At 37.8% G+C, this 21,573-nt stretch overlaps 1 protein-coding gene across 14 annotated transcripts in view; it reads left to right on the top strand.

Moving 5' to 3' along the window:
• Nucleotides 1-3,126: 3,126 nt before the first annotated feature.
• The window catches only part of BAZ2B (bromodomain adjacent to zinc finger domain 2B), a 277,531-nt gene continuing 259,084 nt past the window's right edge, over nucleotides 3,127-21,573 (top strand). For 3 of the 14 annotated variants that reach the window (XM_043524920.1, XM_043524913.1, XM_043524906.1), the window contains exon 1: nucleotides 3,710-3,768. The gene's annotated coding sequence lies outside the window, so the exon portion shown is untranslated. Of the gene's footprint in view, nucleotides 3,595-3,674; nucleotides 3,769-3,947; nucleotides 4,193-21,573 lie in introns of those variants that run through there. The other 11 variants (XM_037913210.2, XM_043524903.1, XM_037913211.2 and 8 more) reach the window with 9 other exon arrangements.

Genomic DNA, 21,573 nt, shown 5'->3' with positions numbered 1-21,573 from the left:
GATGCTTAAGTATGGTTATAAGTCTACTAATGTGAGTAGACCCTATTGAAGTATATAACTCTGATCCTTCAAATATTTATTCATGCACTTAACTTTCAGCACGTTAACAGACTTATTGACTTCAATAGGATTACTCACATGTGTAAAGTACATATGTGTAAGTGTTTGCAGGCCTGGGGTCTTACTTTGCTCTATTTCTTTTTTTCCCCCTAGGTCATCTTCCATGCAGTTTGTGACACTTCTGCATATTGCATAAATTTGGGGGTGGAATTATCTAAAGAATTCTTTACGATCAAAATAATGAGTAGTAGGAGAGGCAAAGGGTGAGATATTGTGCTGGTTTTATTTAAGGAGCACTTACATTGGAAACCTAGAATGTCCAGGCTCCTGCATTTTTAAAATTAGTTAATCAAACATATGAAGAAACAAGAGTCCTATTTTTATTGTATACATGCTGCAGTTTTAATTTGCATATTTTTTTATCAAGGACTACAACTTTAATACTGCCTAGGAGAAGCCAGCCAAAATTTGAAGCTGTGAACCTTTTTGATGTAATAGTTAATCACTTTAAATGCATCAATAGGATCCTGAAACAACAGCTTCTGTTGAATAAGCATATTAAAACAAAAGAATTTTAATACATTTATGAACGTAGTTAAGTTTGCACTAGTAAAACTGATTTCTTTGTGGCTATTCTTACAATCAGGTGCCAGGGTCATTGTTTCTTTATGAAACACATTTTACTCTAGAATACAAAGTGCTATCTACAAATTCAATAATATTTTCAATTGCCAAATGAAGCCAAAATCAATACTTAGCTTTCCAGTGAGAAGTGTAGTGTTTAAATTTTCAACAACAAAATGCATTCCTAGTGGCTTAAATTAGAATACTTCTCTAAACTTTATTTTGATTTTGTATTTTAAGTGCTTCAATTCTATAGTGATGATGGGCACTATAGAAAACTAAATAGAGTATATAACAGAATAACTTTTTTATTTATCTTGAGAACATGGGTTGGTTTGGCTTACTAACCATTTTAAATAAATTGTCTGTTCTTTACAATAGTGCTAGTAATAATTAATATAAGGATTTCTTTTAAATATTAAAGGCAGAGATATTTAATATATCTGCATAACAACCAATGCTTTGTATAGTGAATTATCTAAATCCATTGTTTATTTCTACGTATTTTAAAATCCTATTATCTCTTAAGCACAATACCGTTGTGTTAGAAAATGTATGAGCTTTTGATGCATAACATTCTGAGGAAAATATCTATTTTATTATTTCCATACTTATATTCTTATCCCACATTTTTTTTCAAGAACATTATTAGTAAATTTTGAGGTTAGAGAAGTACTGACCCAATCAAACATGTACAGAGCTTGGCCTCTGAGTTAATTAAATATGGGTTAATAACATATTATAAGGAAATCATTGTCCTTATTACAGTTATTAGGTAGTTAGTCAAATTATAGCTTCAAAGGAATGCAGAGCATGAAGAACTCAGGATTAAATTATGCATTTGAACCTTAGGCCAGCTTTTACTGTTGAGACAGTTTGCTGCTAAGAGAAATTGTGTGTCATTGAAATTAAATGCTTTTCTGGTGATGGAAGGTTCCAGTTTTTAATGAAATTACTGAGTGTCGTGTAGTGAAATGATTAAAATCTGTATTCCGGGAATGTGGCAGTGAAAAAATCAATAAATGGTAGGAAAGCTTTGCTGCTGGATGTGAATCTGGGGAATGAAATAAACTAGTACAAAAATAATAATTAAAAACATATCAGCACATTAATTTATTTAGCATCAGTCTCTTGAGACATCATCTTCACTAATTTTTAGCATACATTTTACTGTGTAATGAGAAGCTTTCTTTTCACATATTCCTGTTAGACAGGCAGTATTTTTGCCCCTCCCCCAGTGTTCCTGCATTGCAATCACTGTGCTTGCACTTATTATGTTACAAATGACCGAGGTAAGGCTGACATTCTCATTGCATGCAAAAAGACCTAGTCTGCCAAGCTTTTTTTTTTTTTCCCCTAATGAAGCAGCTTTGTGAAATCTCCCCATGTGTTAATACTAATGAAGATCCTCCAGCACAATTAAAATCACAGCCAGTGGCTGAAGGGGAAACACAAAACAATGGCATCTCTCTAAATATACATATTATTTCATGTTGAGATCAGCTTTGTTTAGTTGTAGCTTGAAAATAAAATTTTAAATTCTATACAGTGCTAAATAAGGTGAGCAAGTTCAATATTACATTTTCAGAATGCAAGAAAATGTTTTGTAAGAGACATAATGAAATAACTTTACATTTCTTGAAGTAAGTTCTTGATTATATTTTAATATAGCTTTAAATCTTTATTTTTATAGTTCATAGGCAGCAGTGCTTTGGTTTTTAGTACACTTTAACGCTGGCCTAGCTTGACTTTTTTTTTTTTTTTTTTTTTGACAAAAAGAGAGAGAGAGAGAGAGAGAAACCACGTGTATAATTTAAAGGGTTAGAGTAGGGAGGGGCCAGTTTTTGCTCTTCTTTCACAAAATAACCTATTAATTCAATTGTTTTAACCAACCAGCGTCTCCATTAGTCAAAATAAAATGCTCATATTTTATAGACATTCTGGAAAGTATTTTTTAAAATATCCACAGTAACAGTTGAACTATTTTAACACACCCATGTTAAAACACCGTGCAGTTTCTGATCCTGTTTGTCTGTTTTACTTGGATTTGTTTGCATTTCACTTTGTTCCTGTCATATCATCATAAGACTTGTGCATTACATCTAGCATGACTCGCTGATGTACTAGGCTGGTTCAAAAAATGTCTGATTTTGTGGGTTTCTTGGTTTTTTTTTTTGGTAGCAGGCTATCATTTGCTCCCCATAAAATCTTTCTTGTAATTATAAATTAGATGCATTTTAATCTTTAACCTGAACATAAATTTAAGAACTACTTTAGACAGCTATGAAGGACTAATGCATTTCCCTCCCAATCTATTCATTAATTATTTAATAATCACCGAATGTGGATTTATGATGTTTTTCCCTTTTATAAGACTTAAACTTTTCGATAACTTTTCCTAGTCCGGCGAATACTGGACAGAGTATGTGTGAGAGAGAGTGTGCACTTGGGGAACAGAAATGCAACTCTTTTCCTTGCTCCTTTTCGTTGCTGATAGGTCATTTATTACTAGGGCTGAAATGAGATAAACAATTCTCTCTCTTTTCCCCCCTTGTTAACAGCAACTTTCATTGTTGAAGAGAGAAGAGCCTTGTTGGTTGACGTCACTTTTGGTTCATGAAGGCTTTGCCTGGAACTGAAGCTGAATAAACCTTGAGAAGAGAATCTGCTTCAATCCGCTGCCGCTGTAAGGAACTAACCAGGGAGAGACAGCGAGAGACAGACAGAGAAACAGATACACCCAGAGAGGGTTACACTCTCCCAAATTTCCCCACCCCTCCTTGGTGTTTCTTTACACTCTTCTTGAGGGTGTTGGACAGGGAAACGTTCCTGACACACACACACCCACACACCCCCCCATCCTAATCTTCAGCAACCCCAGAAAGGGGAGATCTCTTCCAAACTAGAAAGGTGAGTTAAAATCCCTCTGCCTGCTCTCCCCGGATGGGAGGGAGGGATTTTCTGTTAAGGTGGAAATGTGAAATATTTGCCAGATTTCAGGACGAGGAAGGAGGGACGGGGAGATCGTGCTCGGATGGGCAAAGCTGCTATCGGAGTTGAGGTTTCGGTGTTCTGCAGCCGCTGGTTTGTATCATCCCTTTGTTGCGGTGGGTTGGTTGTGCCTTTGGGGTTGTGTGTCCCATCGGAAAGGGGCTGACCTTGTCCACTCGGGTTTGGGGGGGTGGGGAGGAGGGGAGAGAGGCTGTTACTGTGCGAGTCCGGGGGGAGGGGAGCGCGGTCCGTGTCCCAAGCGAGTTTAAACTTTATTCATGGCTTCAAGTGTGTGTCCCTGGGACTGGCTGCCCGGCTCCGCCGCCGCCGCCGGGGCTGGGAGCGCCTCTTTGTGTCTCTGCGCTCTGCCCGGCTCACTCCGGCTGCCGCAGCTCTGGGCATGTCAGCCAGCTGCAGCCGTAGGGGCAATTGCTTCCCCTCGGCCTCCCCTGCCGCTGCCCAGCGGGGTACGTAGCGTGCAGCGAGGGGGCCCCCGGGAGCTCGCAGTGTGCACAAGGTAAGAGGAGCCCGCCCGGTTCAATACAGCCGTGTCTCTGTCTCCCGCTGAGCTCGCAGCGGCAAACTCCCCCTCCCCCTTCCCCCCGGACTCTTTTATATCCTTTTATTTCAAAATGTGGCATTGTAGAGTTGCTCCAAACTCCGCTTTGGGCGTTGAAAAGGGCGGCGGGCGAGTGGAGTGGGCTTGGGAGAGACCAGGGAGACAGTCTGCCTGTGCTGAGGGCTTTGCTGCTTTCTTCTCTTTCTCTCTCCCTTTATCTTTTGTGTGTGTTGCTTCCTTATAAAGAGAGAGAAGCAGCTGCAGCCCTTGGTCGAGTTGTTGAAATTTATCCCTTTGTGTATATTACAATATCCTCCATTTTTCTGCCCTCTAAACAACAAGGCTTTCGCCATCTTGGGCAAATTTTTATTCCCAAGTCTATCTCTCTCTTTAAGGGGTGGGTGGGTGGGTAGGTGGAAATCTTGAAAGTCCTGCTGGATAAGGCTCAAAGTTTAGGAAATGTAACAGGGACAGACAGTGACGTCATGTAAAGTTTAAGGGGAATTTTTCCAAGTGTGTGTGTGTGTGTGTGTGTGTGGTTTTTTTCCCCCATGGGATTTCTGATCTAACGTGTTGTGAGCTGCACTTTAAAGTGAGAGATGTGTAGTTTATCCTGCTAGAATGCATATAGTTCTTAAAACTATGCGCTCCTTTTCTGGCATTTTTGTAACAGGTGGAGAAATATCTATTCTTTTGAATTACTCTCAGTTTTGTGTTCTGGCTTTGTACTATTTCAGATATAAATATATATTTCACTATTTAAAAGATGTTATATGAAATAATATTTCATTTGTGGGTTAGCATTATTTGTATTTACAGCAAATAGTTATCTCATGTGAATTTACATGAGACAACTTGGTCCAGAATCTTCTCTGAAGCAGTGTAGAGCTGAAGGTGAAGGGGGTTAGGGAAATTCAGTTAGTTTTTAAAATGACAGATTCCAAAAGAACTGTTTTAACAGTATTATATGCATGCAATAAACTGTTTGTAAAGTACCTGTAGACATTATATGTATTTTGGATTATGTTCCAGATGCTGTATTCTGCAGTTGGCAGAATGTTGTTAGTATGCTAATAAAAAAAATAAAATAAAAAATACCAACAGCCACAATTCTGAATCACTTTACCTCTGGTTATAAACTCTTCTATCAGCTACTGTGAAAAGGAAAACAGTAAAATATAGTGTTTGTTTAATTTACTTGTCAATGATAGTCTTTTCATCTAATAAAAGTTCTCCTGGTCACATGGCAAAACTTAATGAAACACTGAGTACTTCATAAATAATAGCTACTGTAAATAGAATTCTAATTTTCCATTCAGTTTCCTACATTCATGTTCTTGTTAGTGTGAATAAAAATATGCAGAAGGTAAAATGAAACTGTCTGTATTTAATTTGCATTCCCTTTGTCTTCAGGATTGAGAAAAACATTGGTTACCATTAACTTAGAAACTAATAGGAACAGGTCTTAGTACATCAAGAGATTTCTTTTTTTCTCACATACTCAAAATTGAATGATATATTTAACAATATGTCTTTAGGTAGGAAGTATGCTTTTTTGTTAACAAAAGTCAGATATTTACCTGACTATATTCTTTTAAAAAATGCTTTAGAAAGCCTTGATGAATTGAATGTCTGCCAGTTATGTGAATTGTAGGTAGATGAAAATGTTTAAATAGTTAAAAGCCCATAGAACAGATGGTTCTAAATTATACATGCAACAAAAGCCTAGAAGATTTGGCAGATTATAAATGGTGAGCAACAGAGGATAAAGCAGTTTAAGAAAATGGTAGTTAAGTATATTTGATGTTTCTCGCACCTATTGTAAACTGCACATTTTTGTCACAATGCTGCATAATCAATAAGCCAGACAGCATAAAGAAAATTGTAGTTGAAACAATTTTCTGTATTGGATATATCGAGAAGTTAGGAATCTTAAGTATTTAAGGGGGATATCTTTGGTGTTCAAGTAATTTTAAATCCAGTTTGGCAAACAGGAAGCTTTTTTTTAGCTTACTGATTCTTTTAAAAACTATAGCATATAAAATCAAACATTGATAAATTTATATGTAAATATGTACATTTTGTGGTATTTTAATCATGTGTTAGAAGAAAAAATCTTCTTTGGAGGAGCAGCTAATAGTTTCTTCCTATTATTGACTAACTAGTAGTTTTGAAGGAAACATGTAAATAAGCTTTCTGTGAGTACTGTGTATTGACATAATAAACTGTACAATTGCCACACTAAATTCTCATGCTATGAATTTATTTAAATAATTCTAGTATATTGAGTTACTTAAACTTGACTGTTTCAACAAAATAAGATTAATTTGAAAACTCATGTTAAGGGTCGTAGTTCATATGGTAAAATTAGTTTGGAGCACTGTTTTATGATACAATTTACTAAATATGTTGTGTAATTTTTGGGGAAATAGGTGGTTTTCTATGTTCACTTCCTGGTAAGATGCTTGGATATTTCTTAACAGAAACAAGAACAATATTTTTTTGTATTACACAGGGAGTAAACACTGGTTGAGTATTGTAAATACATTAAGCATTAATACTAACCTTGTGGATAAGACACTCCATGACGGATATATATATTTTTCTTTTGCAAGGAAATTATTTAAAATGCAAATAAGAAAGTAATGAAAGTCTCTAGAATTTTTAGTTTCTGTTGTCTTTTTTTTCTTATTTCTTTATTTGCGTGTTTATTATAGAATTGAAGTGTAAAGGAGCAGATGTTTTGCCAAACATCCTGATGTGTTGCTTTTTCTTATGGGAGTGCGTAACTGTTCCTTCTGATGCATCGACTTGACAGCTGGTTGATTTCATGGAGCTGCTAAGAAGCCATTAGTGGTGTCATTGAATTGAAACAGAACAGTCACTCCCAGCTTGAACTGCAATTGTTAATGTCTTTGTTGCTACTTTTGTGTTCCTACACAAGATGTGGAATATCACAGTTGCAAGAAAGTTCGTGCTTTCTGTCTGATCCCTCTGAATTAGTGAAAGAATGTGTTTAGTGCTAGATTGCTTTTAGATTCACAGTATTCTTATGGCATATCCAGCACTAGGAGATCCAAGTTATTTTGCCAAGTCTAGATCAACTAGAAATGAAACTTACTACAAAAAAACTACGATAGTGCTCTTCCAGAATTGAAATTATTTCACCAAGATTTATTCTTAGTATACTAGATTCCTTGGAGGGTTTTTAATTTGCCTTTAATAATTTATATTCAAAAATCTTCAAAACCAGATTTTATTTTTCCTCCATTTTAAAAATAAATCTAGGGGCATATCCTTCAATTGATTTTAATAGAGATTTCAGCTTTAAAAAGTAATAGTATAGTATGACCCATAGGTATTTTTTTTTCCCCTTAAAAAAAATTGAAGATGGTTTTTATAACAGAGACCTGATGAAGGGCCAAATTGTTCTTGCTTCACTCAGGTGAGTTGGCCATTGAAGTCAACGTGATGACTTGCCTAAGGCCATCAGGGTTTCCCCCCAAAATTTAAGGAAAACCCCTCAGATTTCCTTGTCCTCTTACTATTGTTTGTTTTGGTTGATGATATTAAATAATTTTATCAACTAGTCTGTGTCCTTTTTTAAATGCTACTAGAGAGCAGTCAAGAAAAACACTGACAAATTTTAATGAGAGGAGAGAACAGTGTATTTCAGACTTACGTAGAATGGAACAGTCTGAACACTGACAAAACAATGTAACAGGTAAACTGTATGCTTTAAAGAAATGTATGGGGGAAAATACAGGACACTAAAATAGGTACGGAGGACAACTAAAACTGCGCCCCCCTCAATCTGTGCCAAAAAAGCCCAAGTGGGTAAGAAACATGAAGATAAGCAGCAATGATGTTTCTGTTTTTGTAAAGTTTCAGTTGCACCAATATTTTTTCCTTACATATGATCTGTTCTATTGTTAATGCTGTTGTAGTTATAATGGAAGCATTGCTTTAGTGTCATTACCTAAGTGAGTACGTACTAAGGGGTTTGGAGTTCTTTTATGTTTACTCTTTAGGGATGAGTAATGGAAACAATAATATTATATTAGTAAGATCAACTTAGAAAAGGTACACATTTTCTAATTTTGCTCATACATTCAGAAACAACAAATGAGTCACCAAAGCGCTGCATAAGAAAAATAATCCTATGGTACGTCAAACACTAGTAGTTGCACTTATATTTCGCCCAAGCTTTTCAGAGCTTCATAAAGGTGGCTAACTACTAGTTTCCCTATACAGAGAAGTGAAGTGACTTACCCATGGCAACACAGCAAGTCAATGGCAGTGCTGGGAACAGAACGAAGGTCACCTGACTCTGAATCAGAGGCAGTGCTAGCCCATTATGGGCCCTAAGCAGGAATATTTTTGCTCCCCCCCCCCCCCCCCCCCGTAGCCCCCCAACACATACTAAAAAAGTGAATAGAGGGCCCCCTTGAGCTGCTTGAGGTCCTAAGCAATTGCTTAGTCTGCTTGTGCCTCACACCGTCACTACGCTGAATCAGTACTGTAACTACCAGGTCTGTAACTCCAGAAATGAAAACCTTTGACCCTGATCCTGCAGAGACTTTTGATTACCCTCATATGTAAAGTTAAGCATGTGCATAAGCCTTTGTATGTTTGGGTTCATAGTCTACGTTCAGCCTGTAAAGTGTCAAATATGATGAATATTTTCACTAATTGCATCTTTTTTCATTTTTAATCTAAAATATGAAATAACTAGATAATTTAAAAAAAAACCCCTTGTTGTTTCTTGTTTAGGGTCATATACTGCCTTTGATCTACCCAAAGGAATTCCTTAGAGCAGTATCAAAACACTTCTTTAATGTAGTCTGTAAGTCATGTACAACTGTTTCCTCTGAAACTTTATTGTAGAGAAAGCAAAGAATAGCTTTCGCTGCTACAAATGTGTCTTTGGTTTTATTTTAATTTATGAGCAAAATTTTTAAATTGTGAAGTTTTCTGATAATATTAGTAAGTAACAAGACTGATAGTTTAAAGCAACGCTGTCAATGTAAAAATCCCACATCTGTCTGTAGGTTTTTGCTAATGTTTAGAGATTAGAGGAAAAGTTTTTTCGCTTTTTAATTCAGTTTGTTTACTTTGTGCATTTGATAGCACTTTTGTTAGTTTAATCTTTTGTTTGTGTGGGTTTTTTTTCAAACAGCAATAGAAAAAAGAGTAAATAGTTATTTTAAAAAAAAAATAAATACAAAACTGTTTTCTAACTCTTAGAAATTGGCCAATGAACTCCCAGGAAGATGTAGTTTCTGAAACTATTTCTAACACTTAATCCCCCTCCCCCCTCAATTCTAGATCTGAAATTGACACTGTCCCTCCAATTTTCATAGAAAGGAGATTCTAGTCTCTTAATGTGTAACCCATCCTGTCATCTGCTTCCTTGCACACTTCAGGTGTTATGATTTCCCATATGTGAAGGGCGACCATATGACTATCTTTGCATTTGATGTAGGCAAGGAGTGGAATGAGTCAAACCGTGGTAGTTTAGAGCCATAGGTAAAGATGTTTCTAACCTCTGTGATGGGTGTATGCAGAAAAAAGGTGATGGCACCGTCAGAATGCTTGGGCCCAGTCCTGCAAATACTATCAGGTGTAGCAGTGCTTTCCATTGTGAATAGTCTCATTGTGAGACTGCTTTTAGTAGTACTAAGCAATGTGCCTGTTAACATTTGCAGGATAAAATTCTTGGTGTGTTTTTAATAAAATGTATTTGGTCTAAAAGGAATTAAACTAATTCTTCTAAAATGAAGTGGTGGTCCAAAGTAATGTGGTCACCTCTCCATCAGACAAACATATCTGGTTTTCCCCTGGGTCTGTATATGTAGAACTTAGTTATTATTATTGCATTGGTCCATCAGATGTGTAGAGACATCCTTATTGTCATCTAATGTGTTGCAAGTCACAATAAAACATTTTAAAAATTTGGAAAAATTGAACGTTCTGTGTAAAATGTGCCTTTAATAAAATTAAATAAGAAATTATACTTTGTATCTGATTTGATTTGGAATTTTAAATCAATATTTATATATTAATATTTAGAAAGAGGAAAAATACACCAGTTCAGTTGGTTTGAGCTTTTGAATTGTTAGACTGTTAGATTGGAATTTAAAATTTTAAAAAAATTGTTAATTACTTACTTGATGATTTAAAGCACTTTGTTAAACACACGTTTAGTCAGAAGTAGTGACCTTATTTAGTAGTGACTTTGTTACGCTGATGAATTTTAACAGTTTTTGCAGTAGATGAATGTGCTTTGTGAAAGATAACATTTGCATTTTATAAAAAAGTATTTTAAGAGACTAAAATAACTGCAGTGTGAGTTTAAGTGAACATACATATTATTTAAAAAGAATGAGGCATTCTCTGTAAAAGAAATCCAGCTCTAAGATAATTATTGCATTGGTCCATCAGATGTGTAGAGACATAATTGTGTGGTTTATTTTATTTTTTTTACCCTGTTTTCTGTTCTTACACTTTTCCACAAGCATGCACTCATTAATCAAAGATGCTGCACTCCTGCTGAGGGCAGAGAGGTTCATCAAATTGGCAGCCGGTTTGGTGTAAAGAACGGTGTACTGAAGCTCTTAACGCGCTGGGACATAAATAAATCTAAGGTCTTTGTATGCAAACCCTGGAGGTTAATACTGTATAATTCAATGTCCTGTCTTTGTTTTTATGATTGATGTTTTTAAATGTTTGAAGCTTGATGCAAGTCTTCTAGGTCAGGGCTGACGATCTGATTGGCTGAAGCAAAAATGCATTAGGTTGGCAGAGGGACTTTGAGTGTGCAGTAGAGATTTTGATTTTTTTTTCCCCCCTGAGAGATCATTGTCATATTGCCTGAGCTGTTATAGGAATGTTCCAGTGATTGACATCCCCTGCTGTGATAATGGACCTAGTGCATGAAATGCCAATAGTTTGGTCCTATTTGTCCTGAAGCTTACTGCTATTTGTATCCTTAACAGAGCTCACATGTAGAACAAGCAAAAACTACTGGGATTTCTCTAGAAATAGTGCTGGGATTTGGCTTTAACATGAATTGGTTGCATATTCATAATTTAAGAACAGCTGGTTACAGCAAGCACATAGTCATTTGCAAGCTATTATAAACCATTCCACTCACACATGGACATTGTGCTTGAGCTCCTTTCTTTTTATTGATCTACCTGCATTTAAAATCTGGTCACTGCTGCCAGAGAGGACTTTCATTTTAGCTGCGCTTGCAACATAAGAACGACTTCAATTTTAAATATTTAATTTTAACTAAATACTGAATAAAATGATAAAGTATGGGGTTTGAAGAAATAAACTGCAAGGATCAGCAGTGACACAAATCTAAAATGCAAAATCTTGTTTTTGTAAAGCAGCCTAAAAAATACATCATGCAACCTTTGTAGTCCTTTGATTGCTTGTGTTCTTTTGAATAAGAAATCTTTGCTAAATTTAGCCAAGGTTAAGTTTTCAAAACCAAAGTTATTAAAATGCATGATTTTCACGCTTTGCCCATGCATGGCTTTGAAGGGGGGAAACTCCAAAAATATAAAATGTATAACAAAAATAATTTTGTTTGAATAGTACTTAGTACCTTGGATCTATAACAATCTTGAGAAGTATCACAAAGCAAAATTTAATAGACAGGTTAGAGATTGCTTTACAAAAAACATACCTATCCATTTTTGAGCCATGAAAAGAGTAATGTCACAGAACATATGCTTATTAATAACAGCCGTCAGTGGTATATATGGGCTGCGTTAGTAAATGTGAAGTTTTGTTTTAGAAATGTAAAGGGTCTCGATTTTTTTCCATGCACAGGAATAAAGTGGCTGCTATTATTGGATTTCATTGCTATTGGCAACTTTTCCTTATCTTTCCTTGCCTTAATGGCTAGTGGCTGGAACTCCTAGAGAAATGATTACTTTTTTTGAGGGAAACGAAGAACCCAATTCTTTGAGGTATTGAGCATTCTAAGCTTCTGTTGAAATAAAAGGGAGCAGAGAATGCTCAATATCTCACAGGTTTAGGTCCATTATGAAATTAGTTAAAAGCTCATGATCTGGTGTCGCAGGCAGATGAGACTGCTCAAAAGACATGTCACATAAATTCTTGCCCGGTGAGTGGAGATCCTGAAAGCTGGCATGTCTTGCACATGAAGATAGTTTAATGTGTTAATTAGTTACAGCACTTTTTAAAAGGTTAAGCCTATAAGAAGTGCTAAGTAGTATTCTTCCTATGGGAGTTCTGATAAGTTCTTATGTTACCACTGAGTTTCCAAGTGCTTCATTTTGAGGTGATGAAGGAGCAACTAGGAGACATGGTGAGGAGAAGTAGCAGTTTGGTGCAAACCTATTTGACTCAGAAGGCTAAGGATGCAAGAGGGAAAAGTGCTGTGTGGTAAAAATAGCATGTAAATTAATTTTCTACAATATCTATAGTGTTAAAAGAAACCATTCTAGCATATCCCCTAGCGCATCCAATGCAAAGAGAATCGTTTTATTTTCTAAAATCTCTTGGTGGATGTTAGAAACAATAGGAGGTCATTGTGGCTCCCGCAAGGAAGCTACCGTAAGCGGGTCTGGAAGGAAGTAAATGGGTGTTTCCCTCTCCTCTTTTTGTCTTTAGTTAAATTGGAATAGAATGTTCAGCTGTAGCAATTGTTGATGCTTCATCAGACAATGAGTCAAACCCTGTTACCTTCTTTTCAAGAGGGATCATGCTGAAGGGCTACTGTGTGGTTGAGGATAATGTCATCGTTGAAACAGGACTGTATCAGGAATAAAGCAGAAACAGTCCCATTTTAGATTTAGGCTTTGTTTTTTTTTAAAGTGTGATTAATAGCAGTAGATTCTAGTTCTGTTGGCTGGTGTAAGTATTTAGGATTTTGTTGATAGCATGCAAAGGGATTAAGTAGTATGACTACTGTATAACTACTGGTATAATGACTACTTTACATTGTTAGAAAGATATAGCAATTACCTAGCACTGGTGGAGAAAGTACCCCTCCCTACAACCATACCTTGAGTGTCTCAGAGAACAGGACTGTAAAATGTTGGGATGGGCAGTAGATAGTTGACACATGAACTAGAGGTGCAATGATCAGTAGAGCCCTTGGTTGGCATATTAGAAGGGGTCAAGAGCTGTCTTGTGCTTGGCTAGAGCTATACATACACTTGCCAAAAGCTACTAAAGAAAAGATTTAGGGTAGAAGAATATGTACAATTTTGTGCTGCTTCATTGAAAATAGGAGAGTAATGCCTTCCTAAACCAAAGTAGACTATTGCACTTTGACATATGTGATGTAGGCAGGCAAATTCTATATCTTTCATCTGTTTATTGGTGTAGTCTTCAGTAATTTTTGTAGTAGCCAGGTGGCATTTGTTCCTTGCCCTTCTGGTTTCCCCACCCTTAAAAAAAAAAAATTTTTTTTTGCAGGATGTGTTGGGTAGAGTGAAGAAGATGCATCAGGCAGTTGTTACATTTACTAATTTTGAAATATATATAACTCCCACAATTTTGATATGTCTAGGCCTTTAGTTGTGGAATATTATCTTTCATGTAATACTTTAGAATGGTGAACATATGTATTCATACAGTAGATTAAATGTTGGAATGGGAGAAAGGAATCATGTCACAGATTGATGTGAGCATTTTGTTATAGCTAATGCTTAGCAGCATCCAAAATGCACTTGCAGAAACATAACCTTTTAGCCTGGCTCTAAAGGAAAGCACTACATCATCAATGTCTTCCTGTAATGTTAGCTGCTATTGTAGCATCTTGGAATATTTTTTTTCCCTTTTACTTCATTGGTATAGTAGTGGTTTTTAGTGACAGTTTTTATACACATACATATATATAATATTGTTCTTGTTCAAGTATGTATTTTAATCATTGATCAGCACTTCTACTATCATCACTATTCAACCTGCTATACAGCTTTTATAAGGCACAGTTCAGAAGATGAGGCTGTTAAATATGCAACAAATTAATCTACTAATATAGGTAGCCTATAGATGCCGATAAATTTTCACTGTTACTCAGTGTTGCACTTAATATGTAATGTAAGTACAGTTTACTGTGTACTTCTCATAAATGATTTTCATAGACCTGGCATTGAAGTGTAGCCTTGTGGTACTATCTGTCTTAGGTCACAGAAGATAATATGTATTTGGGGAAATGGTATGTGATTATATAAAGACTGTATTGTAATGTGGTTGTTTGTACAACCATATCTTTTGGTACTTCCTTAGTGCTCAAGTGTAATGTTATATTTATGTAGTTGTTGTAGTTTTGGTGACTTGTAAAATAATTTTTAAACAAGGCATGAGAAATCCATATTCTGGAGTGACACCAGAATGCCCCATGCAATTATTTTAGGAGGCAGACAGCTAGGAAGGAGCACCTCTCCTGCATACCATAGGAGGTCTGCAGCCTGGGGTGTTAAGTTGTTTGAGTTTATAAAATGCATTTGAGGGGGATTTCCTCCTAAAAGTCTTTGTGAGGCTGCACGAGCCTTCCCTTCCTACATACATTGAGTGTATCAGGACTGGATTGTTTCAAAGGCATCTTACAAGACCCCCAGAGGCTGAGGGAAGAACACTGGTCTCTTCCTTCAGTTTCTGCTCTTTTGGTCACCTTCAGCAACATAGGTGAAAAGACTGCTAACTTAATTTAGCTGTGGATGTGCAGCTTCGTGTTCTGTGGGTGCGCACCCAAAGAAGCTCAGTGCAAGTAACCAAAAGAACAACCAAAAGCAAACCCAACCTATGCATATACTTGGTATGTGATTTTTTCAGATGGTCATAACTTGGTTAAAGCCTAGTTGTCTCCAGTAAAAGTCTTGCACTACTCTTTAAAGAGGGCTATTTCAGTCCCAGTTTTCAAATGTTAACTTCTTGGTTTTTTTTGTTTAAAAGGCACAATAACTTATCTTATACATGTGATGGAGAGAAACCCCATTGCCTTCTACATCCACATTTTCTTCTCACTCAAAACTGGCTGAGCCATTTTCTCAAAGTTTTGGTGGAGGCCAATCATGGAAAATGTAACCCCAAAAGGTGGAAGTTGTAGTAAGTTATATGACTTGCTAAAAAAAGAGCCAGTAGGTTGCAATCAGTAATTTTTAGCATTAACTGTAGTGGTCATAAAGAGCATCTTGTCCTAATGCATGAAGATTGAATTCAGTTTTTCAAAATTGAATGAGTAATTTTTAAAGTAGCAGCATTTTTGATATATTGATTTTTTTTGATATTTTGAAACAGGTTATAGACTGTATTTTACTGGGATTTGATCAGCCTACAGATGCACAGTTGGTCCTGCTGGATTATAAAATTAGACAGATTGCCAGGTAGCATTCTGATAAATTGTACATAGTCTTCCTTTAATTGAAATAAGGAAGAATAGGTAAAGTATTAATGCTTTCTTTTTTGTTTTCCTGAGATCATGAAGCATGTGCTTATCTGTGGATGTTTTCATTTTGGGTGTACTACAGGATTATTCTGGAGGGAGCCAGGCTACACTAGTTTGGTAAGAAGGGATATAGGGTGTGACCTAGGACTCCTATTGATTCATGTATGATATCTTCTAGTGCCAAACATGGTGGTATTGGACTTGGAGAGAAATTATCTGACAACAACAAAACTCCTATTATAATTAAAATAAATATATTCTTTGGCTGTTGAACATTTGTTTAGCAAGCTAAATACCAGTAAGCATGAAAGCCATTGAGGACAAAAGGCTCAAAAACCTCATGAATAGGAAGGAGATCTGATATTCGGCATGACACCATTGTAACAGTGTCTGAGGTTATTTCACCCATATGTCCACTTACATAAGAAAGGAAATTACATTTTCAACATGAATTTACTGAATCCATTATAGAGTTTGATTTAGTAGCCTTCTGATAAGGGATTTGTTTATGACACTGTCATGTGGCTCTTCAGTTGAGGTTACAAAACAGCAGTCAAATGTGGGCTGGGAAATTATCAAGGAATCCAAAAATAGGTAGGCCTTTTTGGAAAGTGTTTACAAACCATTTTTCAGAATTCACAGGTCCCAAGGTGGTTTTTGAAAAGTGCCTTCTGATTTGAGTTGGCTGTTTGTGTGACTGATGGCTTCTGAATTTGTGAGGGTTTTATTTTTTTATGTCCATTGCCTACTAAGGTAGGTTTCATGTACTTTAAAGCTGGGGTTCTCAACCTTTTTTCTTTCTCAGGCCTCCCCCACATGGAATAAAAACTTCACAGCCCACCTATGCCACAGCAACGATTTTTCTAAATATCCAGTAGATTAAAAAAAGCCAGGGCCGACATTAGGGGATAGCAAACACGGCAATTGCCCAGGGCCCCAAACCTCAGGGAGCCCCGCAAAGCGAAGTTGCTTGGGCTTTGGCTTCAGCCTCGCATGGCAGGATGCAGGCTTCGGCTTTCTGCCGTGGGCTTCTGTGAGTCTAACATTGGCTTTGCTCTCTTGTTTATTTTGGAGGCCCCCCTGAAACCTACTTGTGCCCCCAGGAGCCTCCAGACCCCGGTTGAGAACTTCTACTTTAAAGGATATCTTCAGCAAACTTTCTGTTAACCATAGGATGAAAGTTTTGCCCTAGTGTTTTATAAACATTTTAGTAAAAGGGGCAGATTGAATACTAACATAAATATTGTGCTCTTTCTGTGATATGAGATATTTATACTATCTGCATATCAGGGAGCAAAAGTAATAGATCACTCCAATGAAGTGGAGCAGAAATTAGAAGCTGGACACCAAAGTATGGGAAGATGTATATGCATCATCTTCCATGAGAGAGAGAAGAACAATCATCTTTGGTTTGCAGTCATACCCAGATGATCATTCTTCTGTCTCTGTTTCATTAGTGTTCCTTACTGCACTTTTCCCCTACTGATAATATGTTGGTATTCAGTCTGTCTCTGGTATTTTGGACTACCATTTTGTAAACTCCAAATTTAAATTCTGTTTCCCTTCTATGATAGTATGTAAGTCACAGGTATATTGTGACTGAAACCATTAGGTAGTATGTGTATTGTATCTTTCCCAGAGTTAAATATTGTTTCTACAACTTCCTCATCCTGTCCAAGTCTAGAAAAGAAATTCTGAGGATCTTTTAAATCTGTGTGTTGATTGACATGCTCAAAATGGAGCTGCTGAAATTAGCAGACCAAATAAGTCCTAGTATCCTCAAGCAACATCTTGCTTTGTTTTACACTGCAGTGTTTTTGTTTTTTGAAGGGGACAACAGGCCTGGTATGAATGTAAACTTAATTCCTAAAGTAAAGTAATGTTGTTGTTCTATTTGTTATTAGTGGTCTTCAATTAACTGAATGTTAGTATTACTGTTAAATGTAGTTTGTCTAAATGTATATCATGTGTCAGGCTGGGGAAAAAAATCATGTCTCAAGGTGATGAGTTCCTTTCAGAGCCTGGATTTTGGGCATTGTAACCTCCCATTGTCAGTCACTTTCTCAACCCAAGGAATAGCAATTTTTCAGTATAAACTGGAGTTTGCTTCCAAATTTACTATTTAGGAAGTAATAGAGGTGCTAGCAGTAACACTTCTTCCCCAAGCCCCTTCTTCTGCTGAGCAATTTCTTGCTCACTGTCATCAACTTAATTGTCTTCCTTCTGTTATTGAGTCCTGACATTCTGCACTTGACGTTTCAATACCTGTAACAGATTCTTGGTTGTCTTGGGAAACTGATCTGATATCTCCTCACTGCACACGTAATATTGAGCTGAATGTAACCAAAGACCCTTTATTCTCTCTTTCTGGAGAGTACAGAAAGCAGCTGTCAGAAAGGATCTTGGGGGTTCTCTGAGACCCAAAGGTACCAGCTGTAATGGTTGAGCTCAAGATACTTTCCAAGAACAAGGAATTATAGGACAGCTGACAGAGAGAGTCCTAGTGAGATAGTAGCAGACAATGCCTTCAATGCTCAGATGTTTCACAGGATCCAGTGCAATATGGCCTTGAGCAGCTGTGACATCCAGCAGAAAGGATGTTGTTGTGCACCTGAACGGTAAAGGCACCTGCTGCCTATTCTCAGTGTAGACAGACAAACCTGCTGGAAGAGTTCCGGAGAGGTGAGGAGCAAGAACTTCACAGAGAAGGGAATGGTAAAGAATAGTGCTTGGGCAGGGGATATGTCCCATGTCTTGGAATACTCTACATGACAAAGACATGATTAAAGTGACCTTGTTTCAACCAACGAGCAGCCAGTTGTTGATTTGTCTTGAGCTAATGGCTAGCTGCTCAATAGTTTGTATTTAACTATGACTGAATAGCGCATAGTGCAGAACTCATCTCAACAGATTGCATTTGGAAACCCAATGGCAAATGTGCTAGGAAGAAACAGAGAGGGAGAAGTTGTTTTTGTTGTTTCTATCTTTAAATGTCTGGGAGGTACTCAACTATTGTGGTGGCAGGAGTCACTTGAGTACATAAGTGCATGTGTGCAGAAACACATGTATACCTATGAAGTGTGAGTAAGAAATTATGAAAAAAGTATCTTACTGGCTGATGACAGTTCTTCATGCTTTGAAGATCTCAGGGGTTTTTCCTGTAAACTGGGGCCTTAATTCATCAAGCCATACTTAGGGGAATATTCCCAGTGAAGTCAAGGACAGCTTGTTTGATTTCTAGGACCAGGCCTCTAATCTTGTAATTTAAGCTTATTAACATTTTAAAGTATTCAGCTCATCTTTTTTTTTTTTTTTAATTTATTTTTGCAAACTGTTGTTTTCTGCCTTAGCTGTTGTTTGTCCTTTACCTTTTGTTTTCCCTGATGCTATATCAGTTGCCATGGAAACAGGAGCAGAACTGGGGAACCAGCAGCCAGCAACTGAAATTGACATGCTTCTGGCTGTTCAACCTGTTTCTGCCTCTCTTCCCATGGAAACGGATGACTTATTAGGGAAAATAAGGTAAAGGTTTAAAAAACAATTTTGAAAACTTTCACTTCCTGCTTGATGCTGTTCTGACCTCCAAAAAGCAACTGAATGTGTGTGGTGGTTTCGGGGTTTTTTTTTTTTTTGTGTGTGTGTGTGGATTTCAGCAGTTGGCTGTGAATAGAGAGTTTGCAAGTGCCAGTTGGCCGAAAACCTCCTACGCTCTTCAGGAATCAAAAGGCTCCTGAAATCTACATAGTACTTTAAAATCTAGGGAGAAAGTTGTGTGATGTGGTATATATAAAAATCGCTCTTGTTTTAAAAAATATTGTGTACTTCCCTTAAAGACTAAAAATTGGCATTTTAAATTAATTTGAATCACAACACATGTATTTGTGGGTTCTCATGAAGTGTTGGTAACCACATGGATGATAGTTGAGCAGTGTGTAATATTATAAACTCTTCATTAGACTGCATGTGGAGTCCAGTTAGAGGCAGGTTTCTTCATCCAAACTAGAGATGGGATGCCCAACAAACATGGGTCTCTGTCAAACAAGAAATAATACTAGTTTTAGCTGCGTAAAAAGTTTATTAAAACAGGCGACACACCAAATGAAAGAATTCTTGTTAAAGCTTACTATAAGCAAATATTGGGACAATGTGGCTGGATCTCTTTAGTCCTGGACCATTGGGTAATTCCTAGGTCTCATTTTAACTATCTAATGGCGCTGACCATTCTATTCTGTAGAGGTTTTTTATACCATACTGTGCCCTTCATGATCCCATCTCAACGTCCCTACCAGGGCTAGCTGATGCCACATTTCCTGCATGAAAAGAACTAACTATGGCTTCCTGCTTTGCCTCTATTACTTGTTCAAAGCTGTTTCTTGTTCTGGGTTTCTCTCTTGCTGTTTTGTAGAGTTGGCTCCCAAGTGCAGTTGATCCCACTAGATGGTTCCCTGACTCTTTCCTCCTGCCTGTGTTCAGCTGCTGGCTCAGTTGCGTTTTGGTTAAGCTACTCTGAGGCCTAATCTACATTAAAAAACATTTTCTGGTATAGCTGTGCTAGTAAACCCTCCTAATGCAGACACAACTTCTGTTGGTGCAAGAGTGTTTTTGTGGATATAACTTATGATTCCACAAACAAAATCAATTACATTGGCAAAAGCACGTTTTGCTGGTATAACTGTCTTCGCTAGGGCATTTGCCAATATAGAAATGTGTATAATGTTAAAAAAAACCCCACACCCTACTCGATGTTACTATACTAGCAAAAGTTTCTAGTGTCATCCTGACCTGAGTCTAGCACAAGAAACTAGGCTAGCCTAGGCGGTGCAAGCTCCCTCACAAATGACAATAGCTTAATCTTGAACACTGAGAGGATTAGTTATCACCTCACAATTGATGCAAGTTCATTGTCCTGATTAGTTTGTCCCACAGGGTAGGTTCAAAAGGTGAATCGGTGGGCTTAAATTTCCAGGTGAAGTGTGCACTCTGAAAAATGCATATTTCATACTACTGTACGTGTGCAGCTCTGTGAAATGCATGCATTGAGGGGTGGACTCTTCAGCTGGACACACAACTGTGGCTCTTATAAGAACAGTATTAGTCCACAGTTACTTTAAGCACTAGTACAGATTTTTGTGAATTTCCTGACTTTAGCATGTTTAATTTGTAACCATCACATTTGAATAATTATTTTGCAATGGGTCTCCATCTAAATGTAGAGAGAGTTGACCTGAACTTCCTCCATGCTTTACACAATGTTATTTTTCTGATTTGTACTTGCCATGTCACTTCAGTGACAAATGGTATAGATTAGTGGTTTTCAAACTTTTTTTTTTTTGAGGGCTGCAGGGAGGCCTGGGAATGAGGGATTCAGGGTGTGTGTGTGGGGCTCTGGGCTGGAGCAGGGGTTGGGGTGCGAGAGGGTGTCAGGGCTCTGGGCTGGGGATGAGGGGTTTGGGGTGCAGGAGGGGGCTCTGGGGGTGCTCAGGGCTGGGGCAGGGGATTGGGGCATGGGCTTACCCCGGGTGGCTCCCAGTCAGCAGTGCAGTGGGGGTGCTAAGACAGGCTTTCTGCCTGTGCTGACACCGCGGACCGTGCTGCGCACCGGAAGCGGCCAGCAGCAGGTCTGGCTCCTAGGGGGAGGACACTCTCGCACCCCCCCCCCTCCCCGCCCCAGCGCCTATTGGCCAGTTCCTGGCCAAAGGGAGTGCGGAGCCGGTGCTTGGGGTGGGGGCAGCAAGTGCAGCCCCATGGCCCCCTCGCCTAGAAGCCGGACCTGCTGCTGGCTGCTTCCAGAACAGGTAGGGACTAGCCTGCTATAGCTGGGCAGCACCACCGACAAGACTTTTAACGGCCCGGTCCGTGGTGCTGACCAGAGCCACCGCGACCCAGTGCTTTACATTCCACG

The sequence above is a fragment of the Chelonia mydas genome, chromosome 11 (assembly GCF_015237465.2).
Source record: "Chelonia mydas isolate rCheMyd1 chromosome 11, rCheMyd1.pri.v2, whole genome shotgun sequence".
Lineage (NCBI taxonomy): Eukaryota > Metazoa > Chordata > Testudines > Cheloniidae > Chelonia > Chelonia mydas.
This window is presented reverse-complemented; position numbering and strand designations above follow the sequence as displayed.